The sequence below is a fragment of the Oncorhynchus mykiss genome, chromosome 15 (genome assembly GCF_013265735.2).
Source record: "Oncorhynchus mykiss isolate Arlee chromosome 15, USDA_OmykA_1.1, whole genome shotgun sequence".
NCBI lineage: Eukaryota > Metazoa > Chordata > Actinopteri > Salmoniformes > Salmonidae > Oncorhynchus > Oncorhynchus mykiss.
The window spans coordinates 29,842,972-29,858,482 of NC_048579.1; the positions used below are offsets into that span (position 1 = coordinate 29,842,972).

At 42.0% G+C, this 15,511-nt stretch overlaps 1 protein-coding gene across 11 annotated transcripts in view; it reads right to left on the reverse strand.

The window, feature by feature from the left end:
• The window catches only part of LOC110489970 (sickle tail protein), a 226,542-nt gene that overhangs the window by 114,461 nt on the left and 96,570 nt on the right, over positions 1–15,511 (reverse strand). The window contains exon 1 of one of the 11 annotated variants that reach the window (XM_036944277.1): positions 4,647–4,801. The exons of the other annotated variants lie outside the window; for them this stretch is intronic. The gene's annotated coding sequence lies outside the window, so the exon portion shown is untranslated. Of the gene's footprint in view, positions 1–4,646; positions 4,802–15,511 lie in introns of those variants that run through there. 11 annotated transcript variants of the gene reach the window in all.

Here is a 15,511-nt window from a genome sequence, read left to right on the forward strand (position 1 = left end):
TGTCCTTTCACACACACCTGACCTGACCAGACCAGACCGGTCTCGTGTCTATAAAGTTAGAGTTAGAGCCGTGTCAGTGCTTGAGCCAACGTTTGCTCAGAGGGGGGAGAGGACAATGTTTGCAATGGAATGTAAACAGTGAGAGGGTGAAGTGGGTAATAGAAGCCGAGAGTGTCAGTGGAGGCTGGTGTGTGTTCTCTGTGGGAGGGGAGAGAAATATTTGCCTTACCCCTACTGGAGGGGGAGGAGATAGGACGGGAGGCGAGGGGGGGTCAACAAATTACTTCACAAGTGATCTGGTGGAGTTTGATGAGGGGATAAGGTTGAGTGTGTGTGTGTTAGTGTGTGTGTGTGTGTGTGTGTGTGTGTGTGTGTGTGTGTGTGTGTGTGCGTGTGTGTGTGTGTGTTTGACGACCATGTATTCAAAGACATTGACAATGATGAATCATTATTTTTTATTTAAATTTAACTAATAAATATGCAATTAAAGAATTCAAGCCAACAGTTGATGCTGGTCCAGTATGTTCCAACTCCAATCCATTCTCTGGATGAGTCACATTTACTTACTCTCTTATAGAGGGCTTCTCTCTGCACTGCGCCATCCTAAAACACAAATTTCATGTCTTGGCAGATTTTCCATTCGCTTATAGCCCAGCCCACACCACCATAGAATAAGAAGTGCATGTTTCATATATGAATAATCCCTGTCATATCCAGCATATAGGCCCCTATAAACACCTTTAAATGCTGATGCCATACGGAATTCTCCACCATAATCCAACAACAGAATGACAAAAGAGTGTGGAAGACTAAAGTTGCCAAAAAATAAATGATTATTAATAATTACATACACTGGAAATAACTAATGACATTTTGAAAGAGAGAGAAAACAACCATCAGTCAAACAAATATGGCTGTCTTCATGCCAGTCCTGTTTCCTTCTCTCCCGTCCAATTAAAACTGTTTCTTAACCACAGTACATTACCAGTATAGAACTCCACTGTGTATCTCATCATGTTTTTGTAAGCTTTTTCAGCATTTAAAATAACAGCTTCAGTCAAACTCATTTTCATTCCAAGGATTATTGTATTTGGCAGGATGTTGAATTACTAATAAAGGGTTAAGGTAAAGAGGGAAAATGCTATGTGATGATAAAAATCATTATTAGTTGAACTATGAGACTCTCCAACCTATTACACCGTTTTCTGCTGACCTGTCACTTTTCCTGGCACGAGTCATTAAAATGTGGCCATTACGAGCTGACAGAGCTATTTCAATTGCAACCAAGAGGAACGCAAACCCCTTGGACTATTTGTGAAATGGGTATGGGCTTATCTTGGGTTCGTTTTAAGTGTGGACCGATAAGGTGCTCTCACACATCACAACGTTTTCTCAAAATTCACTCCTCCTGCGGCCAATAAAGTGTTTACCCTCCATTTTGCGCAAAAAGGAAACAACATTTGAAACTATCCTCCACCTTCATCAAGGAAATGATTTGGTTCACGATGAGGTCACCAAGCAGTTTGGGAGAAGTTGATTCATGTAATATGAGATTTAGAAGGAGATAATCCCTTATCACATCCACCGCAATTATACAAACGCAATTATACAAACGCAATTATACAAACTACAAAAAAAAGGACACCTCCCAGTCTGAACATCAGACGACGTGATGTAGTAACCCAACTCCAAAATCTCTCCTCCTAACGAGATATGAATCCGCCACTTAGATCTACCTGTGGTTGCCTACTGCCTATCTTCGGGTCGAGGTTCTCCTAAAAGTGCTTAGCCTTTGGGGCATCATCTTAAAGTCTTCAGCAGGTGGCAATTACCTTGACAGATTCATTGGTTGATTGAAGCTAAACCACCCTGGGATGCTTGCGGAGAATTCTGGAGGAGGAAGGCGCTACACCCCCTGCTACACACACACTCATGCAAGAACCACACACACACACACACACACACACACACACCTCCAATAACTTTATCCCAGGGAAGCGTTTTATCTTATCCAACGCTCCAACTCCAAATATGACTTGATATGAGAAGTCCTCTAACAGGGTTTGATCAAGCCTCAAATCCCAACGAGATCTGACATGACTGACTATGTTGGCTGATGGCCCAATGAGGACAGACGTTGCTGACAGCGTGGTGGAGAAACACCTAGTCAGAACCTACTGGTCCACATACTGCTGGGCCAGGTGTGTTTACATAGAGTGTAATCCCTCTAGACAGCCATCCAACTCCATAACCCCAGAACCTCATCAGCTGCTAGCTATGACCCGGTTTGGTGCTTGATCCAAGGCATGGCTGTGAAGTGAGGCACCCCTGGGACTTTCACTTGATGGAGCAGAGTCACGTGGTCAAGTACTTATTCAGTCAGGAATGACACTCGCGTCATAATATCATAAAGGGGCAGACATCTGGTGTGAGGCGGCCATGATTGTGTTTCTGCTTGTGGACGTATGTTACTACCAAAATCACTGCCATTCCATATGCTAGCACTTAGACAAATAGCTTGACTGGGTTCAACAGACAGCAAACGCCTTGCATTAGACTTAATGCAAGTTTTCACCTGCTGTTTTCCTTTGAATAAATGAGTATCAACCTGCAGCATCAGCAAAGAGCGGGCAAGAGAAAACCTGTGAGACTGCAGCAAATTTAGCATTGTCTGGCAGCAGACAGCAGTAAGATGAAGGACGGGGTTTGGGATGAGGTCCGAGCTCATCTGTCTTTGCTAGCTGACGTTCCACTCCGATGTGTTTACCGACCCTGCCCACGGGGAGTCGGGGCTTGATAAACGCACTGCTGAGAAAGATGGAACAAATCTCACATCTCACCACAGGCAACGTTTCAGCATATTCAAACAGAAAGTGTATGGAACGTATTGCAATCAGAAGACGTTCAGTCCGCGTTTTCAGTCTATTTTGACAAATCTCTATCGGTTACCTGTCCGAATTCTAAAATGTAATTTATTGTTTTTAGAGAAAAACATATTTAGCTAATTCAACTTGCCTGATGAACAAAACAGTTGTTGATTCTGAATCTGTCGCCTCTAAAGCAGTAGAAAAACAAGGGCACTAAAAGAGAAAGAGGTTATCAAGAAACCTAGTAGAGTGATGCTTTGCCAATCAGTTTTATTAGATTACTTCATCCAAACAGAAGGTCCAGCTTCATTATGGTGCATCATGGTCATTTACCAAAATAACCGAAAGAAATGGGAAAAAAACAATTTTACTGTGTAGACTTTGATTTTAAGTGTGATTCAGATCAAACATTGACGTGTAAATGCCTGTGAAAAACTTTGATATTCCGTAAGGGTTCTGCTTGGGCGAGCGGCCCAACAACTCCAGATGCGAATCTACTTAAACTTGTGGAAAACTCAAAAAAAATCCCTAGGTATCACGAAGCCAGCCTGGAAAATAGGCTTCTGCTTTTCAAACCCACGGCAAAAATACTGGACATAACACGCCAGTTAAAGCAAATGCTAAGGTAGGCCTAAAACCGAAAGGTTGCCGGTTTGAATGCCTGAGCCGTCCAGGTAAACAAATCTACGGGTGTGTGCCCTTGAGCAAGGCACTTAACCCTAATTGCTCTGGATAAGAGCGTCTGCGAAACGACAGCAATACTGACATGCTGTACCCCACCAACAAATAGCTCCCGTTGATCACAGCACATCAAGCATTACACTGTAGCAGATCAACGTGACGTGCGGCTAGAATAACGTCTTTTGAAGTTGCACAGTGACACCGACGTTCACTTTGAAAATAAGAGTGCAACCCATTTCCCCAACGGGGCTTCAAAAGCTTATTTGATCCAGAGAGCCAGCAGCATTCCCAGACATGGTCAAAATCTAAATAAATCTCATACACAATTATCCACATCTTCCTAATAAGGAATAAGGAATCTATCTATCTATCCGATGTGATCTTGAAAAAGCAGCTGAGAAGCATAAGAAAATCTAAATGAAAACTAATACAATGCAGAAGCTGTTCACAAAGTTTCCAGATCGGCTATGATTTGAAAAGAGGGAGGGAGGGAGGGAGGAAAGGAGGGAGGGTGGGTGAGCTTGAGGGCAGTTTTGATCAAGCGACCGTGACGCAACATCGTCTACATTTCTGTCAACTTCAGCCTCTCTCGTTTGTATGACCACAAAACACTCCTTCACCATCAGTCTCATTAGACACACACAGATACATACACATGATACTCCCTCCGACTCCCCCACCAACTTCACACAGCTAACGATTGCCCGTATTCCATAGAACCACACAACAGAAACAGACAACAGTATCTTGCAAACAGAGGGAAAAACACATATATATATTTTGGGTTGTGATGGGGTGAGACGGTTAAAACTAAAGCTCATGAAGCATTTCTAAATTAAGGCAACATTTAAAGGATTATTTTTCAATACTGTGGAGGAGTTAGAAACATATCACAATGCAAAATCCGCTGGAAATGACAATCAGGAAAGCAGCAGAAGTACAGAACAGCTTAAGTAAAGTCACACAAGCCCGGACTTGTCAGGTTGTCCACCTCTTACACTGGTCTGTCTGTGAGCTATGTGTGTAAGCGAGTGTGTGCGCGAGTGTGTGAATACGTGTGTGTGCGCTGCGTGCACATATAGAGATGAAGCTACTCACCCTCCCTCTCTGGTGCTCTGTCAAACGTCTGAAAGCAAACGGGACAACCGTATGGGAGCAGCGAACCTCACACAGACAAAAAGACACACACACACTCTGCAGTAGAAAACATTTCCTTCTCCTTGTGGCTCTGTCTACACACTTCCACTGTTCCTCCCTCCCTCTTTCTTTCTCTCCCCTCCCTCGTTCCCTCGCTTCGACACTTCCTGGGCTGTGTGTTAATGCTGGCCCCACTCTCCCCCTCCCTCAGCAAACAGCCATTGTTCAACTTGGATATGTGCGGGACTGTGTCTGTCTGCCCTCTTGAATAAGGTTTGTGTAACCTCTTGCCACTTTCCAGAATTTAGAGAGAGAGAGAGAGAGAGAGAGCGAGAGAGAGAGAGAGAGCGAGAGAGAGAGAGAGAGAGAGAGAGAGAGAGAGAGAGAAAGAGAGAGAGAGAGAGACAGAGAGAGGCTAAAGGAAAACACGTGGATGAGTTCCTGCTGGGTTGTCCTACTGAGACACATTTTTAGAGTGGAGAGAGGACTCAAGAGATGAAGGGAGGGGGTATAAAAGGGTGGGGGTGTGACTGTAACTTTCTCTCTTAATCCCACAGTTTGCTGTTACAAACCACACCGAGGCTTGGCCCATTCAAGGCTGACTGATCTCCAGGCTCAGTCTCAAAAACAAGGCGTCTGCTCCGAGATCTGGCTAATACCTCCACCCCCCTCTCTCTAACCCCAATCCAACCCACAGCATACCCCCCACCCCCCACCACCCCATCCTAGCCCCTGAAAAGCAGGGGAGGGGGAGAGGCAAGGTGGGGGCGAGTCGACGAGAGAGAGGTGAGAGAACACAGGTTGATAGAAGTACCACCAGGAGACTGTGTGTGCACCCCAAATGGCACTCTATTCCCTATTTAGTGCACTACTTTTGAACAGGACCGATACAGTTCTGGTCAAAAGTAGCACACTATATAGGGTCCCATTTGGGATACATCATTGTTGTTGGTGCTGTTGTTGTTAACTGAGTAATCTACACATGACATGAACACATCATGTCATTACATTTATTAGTATATTGAGCTCGTTGACTGTAAAAAATAAGAAGAATCAACCTAAAATTCTAATTTCCAGCTTTCATGATGGTCCACAGTAGCTCCAACCTCAAATGTTCAGTTTTGCTTATTCATGGTGTAGCTTAGTACAATATGATGAGTTTTAAGGTTGTGCTGGAACATGTCTGGAGTTTAAGAGTTTTAGCAGATCCCATCTTCACAATCCGTCTCATCCAGACAGTACCTCACCCTCCTCTTCCTATCATTCCTTTCCTTTCTTATCCTTTCCTCACCTCACCGCTTCCATCTTCTCCCCCTTCATATGCCCATCTCTCCCTTTCTCACACTCTAATAAAATTCTGGGTTAAAGACAAACTAATTTGGGTAAATCTTGGACAAACGTTAGGTTATTTTGACCCAACCTGTTGAGTCACTTAGTTGGGTTGTTGGGTTATTGATGCAGGGTTAAGAAGCTTTGACCCACCGGGTCAGATGAGATGAGAAGACTTGAGGCATGGCTAAGTAGGGGCGTGGCTTTCAAATAGTTTTTTTGGGGGGGCCACCCGTGAATGTAAATGTCATTCTGGTTCATGCTGTTTTGTATTGTCATCACAGGTTAAGGTTGAGCACTGACACGTTTGTAGCGTTTATGAGGCTTACACAAGACTATTTAAGTGCCTGTGCATATACCAATATTGGGAGAGTTATCACAATGTTATAATGTTATTAAATGTAAAACATTTATGAAACTTAAATTTGCAGTGTAAAAATGTACCATGATGAACTATAATGACATTTACTCTCACAGGTGGCCAAAAATATCTAATGGAAAGCTAATTGACCCCACTGGCTGGATCAAAATAACCCAACGTGTGTTCTGTTCACTATTTACCGAGCGCTGGGTTGTTTTTAACCCAGCATTTTTTAGAGTGCACTCTCATCTTCCCATTACATCCCCTCCTCTCATCTCTTCTCCTCTTCTCCATGCCCACTCCTCTCTCCAGGTCAGACTCAGAGCCAGGCTGGAAAACCACACAGTCACATCAGGTTTCCTTCATCATGCAACAGTGACGGCCGGCTCTGGAAACATTAATCATGTTTAGTCTGAGCACCATGTGTTGGAGCTGAGGGGAGGGGGCTGCATGCTATCCTGGTGTCCTGAACGCTACTGCCTCATCTTTGCCGATTTGATTGATCATATTCATGTTAAAGATAGGCCTATTTTGGCTGGCTACTGGCTATATGTTTAAAGATCAGAAGTTGTTACAAGCATTGCCTTCAATATCATGGGATGAATATGTAACATATTCTGGCAAATGCAGTAGTATATTTATGAGGAAGAACAGGGCTACCTGGCTGGCGATGAGCACACTGCAGGCAGGCTGCCCTCCAAAGTGATGGCGCGGTGCAGACAGAACATGCTTGCCATCTGATCCTGCAACCTCTGCTACAAGGAGGCTGAATGATTTTGCTTTCTCTGGACTCTAGAGAAGTGACATGATACAGTGCATTCGCAAAGTATTTAGACCCCTTAAATTTTTCCACATTTTGTTATGTTACAGCCTTACTCTAAAATGTACTAAATCGCCCCCCCCCCCCCCCCCCCCCATCAATCTACACACAATACCCCATAATGACAAAGCAGCAGCTACTCTTCCTGGGGTCCAGCAAAATTAAGGCAGTCTATACAATTTTAAAAACATGGCAATGCATTCACAGATTTCACAACACACTGTGTGCCCTCAGTTCGCTACTCCACCACTACCACATATCTACAGTACTAAATCCATGTGTATGTATAGTGCGTATGTGTGTGTGTGTATGCCTGTGTCTGTGCCAATGTTTGTGTTGCTACACAGTCCCCGCTGTTCCATAAGGTGTTTTGTATCTGTTTTTTTTTTAATCTAATTTTACTGCCTAAGTCAGTTACTTGATGTGTAATAGAGTTCCATGTAGTCATGGCTCTATGTAGTACTGTATGCCTCCCATAGTCTGTTCTGGACTTGGGGACTGTGAAGAGACCTCTTGTAGCATGTCTTGTGGGGTATGCATGGGGTGTCCGAGCTATGTGCCAGTAGTTTAGACAGACAGCTCGGTGCATTCAACATGTTCGGTGCATTCACCTCTCATAAATAAAAGTAGTGATGAAGTCAATCACTCCTCCACTTTTAGCCAGGAGAGATTGACATGCAAATTATTATTAGCTCTCTGTGTACATCCAAGGGCCAGCTGTGCTGGGCCAATTGCAATTTTCCTAAGTCCTTTTTTGTGGCACCTGACCACACGACTGAACAGTAGACAAGATGCGACAAAACTAGGGCCTGTAGGACCTGCCTTGTTGATAGTGTTGTTAAGATGACAGAGCATCACTTTATTATAGACTTCTCCCCATCTTAGCTACTACTGCATCAAAATGTTTTGACCATGACAGTTTACAATCTAGGGTTACTCCAAGCAGTTTAGTCACCTCAACTTGTTCAATTTCCACATTATTTATTACAATATTTATTTGAGGTTTAGGGTTTAGCGAGTGTTTTGTTTCAAATACAATGCTTTTAAGTTTTAGAAATATTTAGGGATAACTTATTCCTTGCCACCCACTCTGAAACTAACTGCAGCTCTTTGTTGAGTGTTGCAGTCATTTCAGTCGCTGTAGTAGCTGACATGTATAGTGTTGAGTCATCCGCATACATAGACACTCTGGCTTTACTCAAAGTCAGTGGCATGTCGTTGGTAAAACATTTAAAAAGCAATGGGCCTAAACAGCTACCTTGGGTAATTCCTGATTCTAACTGGATTATTTTTGAGAGTTTTCCATTAAAGAACACCCTCTGTGTTCTGTTAGACAAGTAACTCTTTATCCACATTATAGCAGGGGGTATAAAGCCATGACACATACGTTTTTCCAGCTGCAGACTATGATCGATAATGTCAAAAGCTGCACTAAAGTCTAACAAGACAGCCCCCACAAAAATTGTATCATCAATTTCTCTCAGCCAATCATCAGTCATTTGTGTAAGTGCTGTGCTTGCTTGCTTCCTTATAAGCATGCTGAAATTCTGTTGTCAATTTGTTTACTGTGAAATAGCATTGTATCTGGTCAAAAATCATTTTTTCCAGAAGTTTACTAAGGGTTGGTAACAGGCTGATTGGAAGCGGAATAACTTTAGCTTCCCTCCAGGCCTGAGAGCACACACTCTCTAGTAGGCTTAAATTGAAGATGTGGCAAATAGGAGTGGCAATATCGTCTGCTATTATCCTCAGTAATTTTCCATCCAGATTGTCAGACCCCGGTGGTTTGTCATTGTTGATAGGCAAGAATATTTTTTTCACCTCTTCCACACTAACTTTACCGAATTCAAAAGTACAGTTCTTATCTTTCATAATTTGGTCTGATATACTTGGATATGTAGTGTCAGCGTTTGTTGCTGGCATGTCATCCCTAAGTTTTCTTATCTTGCCAATGAAAAAGTCATAAAAGTAGTTTGCAATATCAGTGGGCTTTGTGATGAATGAGCCATCTAATTCAATGAATGAAGGAGCCGATTTGGCCTTTTTTCCCCAAAATGTCATTTAAAGTGCCCCAAAGCTTTTTACTATCATTCTTTATATAATTTATCTTTGTTTCATAGTGTAATTTATTTTTATTTGTATTTAGTTTAGCCACATGACTTCTTAATTTGCCAATCAGTTGGGCTGCCAAACCCTAATTGCCATACCTTTTGCCTCATCCCTTTCAACCATACCATTTTTCAATTGCTCATCAATCCAAGGGGATTTAACAGTTCTTACAGTCATTTTCTTAATGAGTGCGTGCTTATTAGTAACTGGAAAAATGTGTTTCATAAATGTGTCAAGTGCAGCGTCTGGTTGCTCCTCATTACATACCACAGACCAGCAAATATTCTTTACATCATCAACATATGAATCACAACAACACTTCTTGTATGACCACTTATACACTATATTAGGACCAGCCTTTGGAACTTTGGGTTTTCCTAGATACAGTATGGCTATTATATTGTGATCATTACATCCTATGGATTTGGATACTGCTTTAAAGCAAATATCTGCAGCGTTAGTAAAGATGTGATCAATACATGTTGATGATTTAATTCCTGTGCTGTTTGTAACTACCCTGGTAGGTTGACTGACAACCTGAACCAGGTAACAGGCACTGGTTACAGTTTGACGTTTTTTCCTGAGTGGGCATCTTGATGATAGCCAGATCAATATTTATATCACCCAGAAAACACACTTCTCTGTTGATATCACATACATTATCAAGCATTTCACACATATTATCCAGATACTGACTGTTAGCACTTGGTGGTCTATGGCAGCTTCCCACAAAAATGGGCTTTAGGTGAGGCAGATGAACCTGTAGCCATATTACTTCAACAGTATTTAACATTAGATCGTCTCTAAGCTTTACAGGAATGTGGTTCTGAATATAGACCGCAACACCGCCTCCGTTGGCATTTCTATCTTTTCGGTAGATGTTATAACCATGTATCGCTACCACTGTATCATCAAAGGTATTATCTAAGTGAGTTTCAGAGACAGTCAGAATATGAATGTCATCTGTTAAAAGCAAGTTATGGACTTCATGGAACTTGTTCTTAGGCTACATATGTTAATATGGTCTATTTTTAGCACTTTTCTGGGTTGCTTGATTGTTTTTAATGCTTTACTGGGAAGATTATCAGAGGTAGACATAGTCATGTTGTTTACATTGGAGCGGATAGTGCAGGGTGAGCTGCATAAAGTGGTCTTCCTACAGTTGCACAGTGCTAACAGTGTAACTCTGGTTTATAGGCTCATGATTACTGCTTACAATAGCTGTAGGATAAACAGATGTATTCGATGCAATTAGGGGTACATAAATTAAATTACTTACATTGTGTTTTCCAATGCCCCTAAGTTCATGTACATTTGATACAGCATTAGGATGACTCATTGTCACAATGGTAGGGATTAACTGAGCTGGTCTTGGAACATTTACCAGTCATTGTTTCATCGCAGCCATGAAATGAGTGGACAGAGTCCAGGAGCCAAGATCATTTGGATTGACTCCGTCATTCCTGTAGAGTATATTCTGTTTCCAGAAGGTGTCAAAGTTATCAATAATTCCAGCAGAGCTACAGTAGTATTTTACCCAGATGTGTAATGCCAGAAGTCTGCTGAATCTTTCACACCCGTGGCCCAACGATGGTACTGGACCTGAAATTATTGGCAATTTTTTTGAGTCTTTTAATGCTAAAATCAGTTCTTTAAAATCCATTTTCAAATCTTCCGAGCTAGCCCTCCAGATGGCGTTTAACCCCACATGGACTACGACAGTGTTAACTCCCGGCATCTGTGGTAGAACAGTCGGAAGCAGCCTTGTTATGTCCTGTACTTGTGCTCCTGGGTAGCACAGGGTTTTTGGCTTGGGGACTGAGATGTTTCTCACCATTTCATCACCGTCTGGCGAGGCTGGGAGCTCCGAGGATCTGAACCCGAGGTAGAAGCCATCGGAGAGGGAGACAGAGCTGAGGACGAAGACACAGGTACCTCCGGATCCGATCTTGATCAGGAAGCCACCAAGGACTAAGTCACTGGAACCTCTGGATCCAGGGCGGCAAAGCTGTTTCTGTCATGTGCCTTTTTGCCACTCTACCACAAAGGTCTTATTGGTGGAGTGCTGCAGAGATGGTTGTCCTTCTGGAAGGTTCTCCCATCTCCACAGAGGAACTCTGGAGCTCTGTCCGAGTGACCATCGGGTTCTTGCTCAAATCCCTGAGCAAGGCCCTTCTCCCCCGATTGCTCAGTTTGGCTGGGCGACCACTTCTAAGTCTTCCATTTAAGAATGATAGAGGACACAGTGATCTTGGGGACCTTCAATGCTGCAGAATTGCTTTGGTAAGGTCAAGTTCCTTGGCGTACACATCAATGACAAACAGACAGTGTGGTGAAGAAGACGCAACGGCGCCTCTTCAACCTCAGTAGACTGAAACATTTTTGGCGTAACACTTAAAACCCTCACAAACATTTACAGATGCACAATTGAGAGCATCCTGTTGGGCTGTATCACCGCCTAGTACGGCAACTGCACCGCCCGAAACCGCAAAGCTCTCCAGAGGGTGGTGCGGTCTGCCCAGTGCATTACCAGGGGCAAACTTCCCACCCTCCTGGACACATACAGCACCCGAGGACATAGGAAGGCCAAAAAGATCATCAAGGACATCAACAACCTGAGCCACTGCCTGTTCACCCCGCTATCATCCAGAAGGCGAGGTCAGTACAGGTGCATCAAAGCTGAGACCGAGAAGCTGACAAACAGCTTCTTTCTCAAGGCCATCAGACTGCTAAAAAGCCATCACTAGCACATCAGAGCTGGCTGACTATAGACATAGATTAGGAATCACTGGCCACTTTTAGAAATAGATCACCACTTTAAATTAATGTTCCATATCTAGCATTACTCATCTCATATGTATGAACTGCACTCCACACTATTCTACGGTATCTTAGTAACTTTTAAATTGTGCTTACATATGGCATCACCCATTTGCTATGTATATACTGTTTTATATTCTATACTACACCAGTGTCTGTTAAACAGCCATACCCAGCACATCATAGACTGCTGCCTATAGACATAGATTAGGAATCACTGGCCACTTTAAGGAAATGAAAAAGTAGCTACTTTAATAATGTCTCTGCATTACTCATCTCATATGTGTAAACTGTACTCTATACTATTCTACGGTATCTTAGTAACTTTAATTGTTTGTGAATATATTGCATCATCCATCTCACACTGTATGTATATACTGTACTCTATACTATGCCACTGTATCTTAGTCCAATGCAAACAATTATACATTTTCATATCTTTGTAAACATTCACTGTGCAAGTTGGGAAAAGTATGTGAACCCTTGGATTTAATAACTCCGTTTAGCAGCAATAACAACTAAACATTTTCTGTAGTTACGGATCAGACCTGCACAACGATCAGGAGGAATTTTGGACCATTCCTCTTTACAAAACCATATCAGTTCCGTAATATTCTTGAGATGTCTGGTGTGAACTGCTCTTTTGAGGTCATGCCACAGCATCTCAATCGGGTTGAGGTCAGGACTCTGACTGGGCCGCTGCAAAAGGTGTATTTTCTTCTGTTGAAGCCATTCTGTTGTTGATTTACTTCTGTGTTTTTGTCGTTGTCCTGTTGCATCACCCAACTTCTGTTGAGTTTCAATTGGTCGGACAGAGAGCCTTACATTCTCCTGCAAAATGTCTTGATAAACTTGGGAATTCATTTTTGCGTCGATGATAGCAAGCTGTCCAGGCCCTGAGGCAGCAAAGCAGCACCAAACCACGATGCTCCCTCCACAATACTTTACAGTGGGGATGAGGTTTTGTTGTTGGTGTGCTGTGCCTTTTTTTCTCCACACATAGGGTTGTGTGTTCCTTCCAAACAACTCAACTTTAGTTTAATCTGTCCACAGAATATTTTGCCAGTAGCGCTGTGGAACATCCAGGTTGTCTTTTGCGAACTTCAGACATGCAGCAATGTTTTTTTTGGACAGCAGTGGCTTCTTCCGTGGGGTACTCCCATGAACACCATTCTTGTTAAGTGTTTTACGTATCGTAGACTTGTCAACAGAAATGTTAGTACGTCCCAGAGATTTCTGTAAGTCTTTAGCTGACACTCTAGGATTCTTCTTAACCTTATTGAGCATTCGGCGCTGTGTTCTTGCAGTCATCTTTGCAAGACGGCCACTCCTAGGGAGAGTACCAACAGTGCTGAACTTTCTCCATTTATAGACAATTTGTCTTACCGTGAACTGATTAACATCAAGGCTTTTAGAGATACCTTTGTAACCATTTCCTGCTTTATGCAAGTCAACAATTCTTAATCTTAGGTATTTTGAGATCTCTTTTCTTCAAGGCATGGTTCACATCAGGCAATGCTTTTTGTTTTTTATAGGGCAGGGCAGCCTTAACCAACTCTAATCTTGTCTGATAGATTAGACTCCAGGTTAGCTGACTCCTGACTCCAATTAGCTTTTGGAGAAGTCATTAGCCTAGGGGTTCACATACCTTTTCCAACCAAACCAAAGAGAGTTTAAATGATGTATTCAATATAGACAAGACAAATACAATAATTTGTGTGTTATTAGTTTAAGCACATTGTGTTTGTCTATTGTGATTTAGATGAAGATTGTATGGCCAATTTATGCAGAAATCCAGGAAATTCCAAAGGGATCACATACTTTTTCTTGCCACTGTATATATATATATATATATATATATATATATATATATATATATATATATTCTTAATCCATTCCTTACTTAGATTTATGTATATTTTGAGTATATATATATATATATATATATATATATATATATATATTCTTAATCCATTCCTTACTTAGATTTATGTATATTTTGAGTATATATATATATATATATATATATATATATATATATATATATTCTTAATCCATTCCTTACTTAGATTTATGTATATTTTGAGTATATGTTGTGAAACTGTTAGATATTACATGTTAGATATTACTGCACTGTTGGAGCTAGAAGCACAAGCATTTCGCTACACCCACAACAACATCTTCTAAACACGTACAGTGGGGCAAAAAAGTATTTAGTCAGCCACCAATTGTGCAAGTTCTCCCACATAAAAAGATGAGAGTGGCCTGTAATTTTCATCATAGGTACACTTCAACTATGACAGACAAAATGAGGGGAAAAAATCCAGAAATTCACATTGTAGGATTTTTTATGAATTTATTTTCAAATTATGGTGGAAAATAAGTATTTGGTCACCTACAAACAAGCAACATTTCTGGCTAACACAGACCTTTAACTTCTTCATTAAGAGGCTCCTCTTATGTGACCAATAACATTTGATTTGACTTGAGCTCAATTTCGAGTCTCATTGCAAAGGGTCTGAATAGTTATGTAAATAAGGTATTTCTGCTTTTTATTTTTAATACAATTGCAAAAATGTCTAAAAACCTGTTTTCACTTTGTCATTATGGGGTACTGTGTGTAGATTGATGAGGGAAAGAATGTATTTACCTTCAGCTCCAAGTTCAAAATAGTTTCGCAAAATCCTTTACACAGCAGCTTCTGCATTTTTTTATATATTGTGTCTCCTCTCCATTTGTTTGGGCTCTGCGGAGACTGAGGAGGGATGTTTGAGCACATGCCCCCCCAAAACGTCTGTGCACGGACCTGGATTTCATCACTACCATTCTAGCACAGGTGGGTGGAGATGAGAGGAATAGATACCTGAGCTTTTATGTGCCAGTGTTTCCCCCGCAACCATTGAACATATGAGACAAAAGGGCACGAGTGCGTTGAGAAATTGTTGAAGCTCAGATGTTGACTCTGAGAGCTAGTGATTTATAAACCTCGGAGCAGGAAGGAAGTTGGATGAATGAGGATGATACACAGAGCAGGGAGAGGGGGAGAAGACTCCTGGACTACATCCCAAATGGCACCCTATTCCTTATATAGTGTACTACTTACACCCAGGGCCCATACAGTCCATAGGAAAGTAGTGCACTATATAGGAAATAGTGTGCCATTTGGGACGCAGCCCCAGATGCCTCATCAAACAGGGAATGCGTTGACATCACTTTGTCTTCTGTACAAACACAAAAACAGGCCCCCTCTCCTGTGCTTCCCGTTCCAAAGACTAATCCCCGCTGCCACATCCCTCCTCAGTCTCCGCAGAGCCCAAACAAATGGAGAGGAGACACAATATATAAAAAAAAGATGGATTTTAACGAATGGAGAAAGAAGGTGGACAT